Below are 1,774 nucleotides of genomic sequence, written 5' to 3'. Positions count from 1 at the left end.
CTCTCCATGAATACTCTTTCATTCACCATATCCAGGTTAGTTTTCATCTTCCAAGACAATCAACACTATCTTTCAATGCCAGAATAAAAGCAAGAGAGTGTAGTAGATAGAGTTGGCCTCCCAGTTAGAAATATCTGGGTTTAAGTTCCTCCTCTAACATATACTTTTCCCAGTACCTACCAGGAAACTCCATAAGAAAAGAAGGTGCTGGGGAGGTCAGGTAGCACAGAGAGTAAGAGCACCAACTCCAGTGTCAGTACAACCTGGAGATCGAATCCCGGGCTCAGACACTTAGCATCCACCCAGAAACACCTGGCCGTGTAACCTTGAGCAAGTTACTTAACCCCAATTGCTTAGGGGCGGTCAGGTGGCTCAGCGAGTAAGAGCACTGGCTCCAGTGTCGGGATGACCTGGATCAAATCCGGGCTCAGATACTCAGCGCCACACCCAGAAATAACTGGCCATGTAACCTTGAGCAAGTTACTTAACCCCAATTGCTTTAAAAAAAAAAAAAGAAAAGAAGGTTCAGACCTGCATAACTGGAGGAAGTTTCCTCACCTATGTCAGTAAAATCATAGATTCAGTCCTTCTCCCTGTTATAAGGACAGGGAATAGCTCACAGTTCCTTGGTTTGGGCTCAGAACCTTCTTTCCTGACTTCCTTAATGTCTGATCTAGTTCTATTCCTTTCTCCATCAATCGCCAGATGGCTACAATAGATTTAGAGGAAGAAATCTCCAAGGAACCATGGTAGTAGTCATTTTTGTAGACCATGAAACAAAAGCTTTATCTTTCCCCCTCTGGTTTATGGTTTTCCTCCTGTGAGTATGTCTTCTTGATATATAATACTATTCTATTGTTCCCTTGATCTATTCTGCAACTTTTTAAAAAAATTGTTTAATTTCTTTTGCTACATTTAATGTTTGCAATTGTCTCCCTCCCTCCTCTTACCCTGCAGTAGAGAAGTGTACCATGTGACACAGATTTATAAATATATGTAAAATCATACTACGCATACTTCTATTAGTTCTTTCTCTGGAGGTGAATAGCATTTTCCTTCATAGGCCTTTTATAGTTGACTCAAGTACTTATAATATTCAGAATAAATTGACTGTTCACAATTATTCTTCAAATAATATTGCTGTTACTGTTTACAATGTTCTCTTGGGTCTGCTCATTTCACTTTTTGTTATTTCATGCAAGTTTTTCCATGTTTTTCTATTATTCTGTTACTTTTCAATGTTGTACCTTTCCTTTTATCGCCATATTTCAGTCAGGGTCATTTTATTAATTTGCTTTAGACTCCCTATTGTTGTCCAATAGTCTAGACTCTCTAGTTTACCCTAGACTGATCCCAAGGACATATAAGCTATTTGTGGGCAATGAACATATCAATTTTGTCTTGAAGCACCAGTACTTAGCACAGTCCTTTTGCACATAGTAGGTGCTTAGCAAATGGTCTTTAAAAATTGAATCAACTAGAATGTGAACATGTACATGCTCACAGAATTCAGCTAAAGTTTTGTTCAAGCTAAAAACTTTGTTACTGATCACAATGCTAAATTGTTACTGCTGATCCTAAACGAGACATTCTTAAGGGTAGTGCCCATAGACTTCAAAGGCATCTGTGGAAAGATTTTATGGGATCCATAGACTTGGAAGGAAAAAAAGATATTTTATTTTCAATATTTTTTAACTTGAAATTTTGCATTTCCTTAAATTATGAATGTAGGCAACAAATATTATTCTGGGAAGAATCTCAAAGGTTTTACCAC

The sequence above is a fragment of the Petaurus breviceps genome, unplaced genomic scaffold (assembly GCF_028583685.1).
Source record: "Petaurus breviceps papuanus isolate PSGF00001 unplaced genomic scaffold, PetGlider_PUasm1.0 90604, whole genome shotgun sequence".
Classification (NCBI taxonomy): domain Eukaryota; kingdom Metazoa; phylum Chordata; class Mammalia; order Diprotodontia; family Petauridae; genus Petaurus; species Petaurus breviceps.
The sequence above is the reverse complement of the archived record's forward strand: the minus strand, read 5'-3'. Positions refer to the sequence as shown.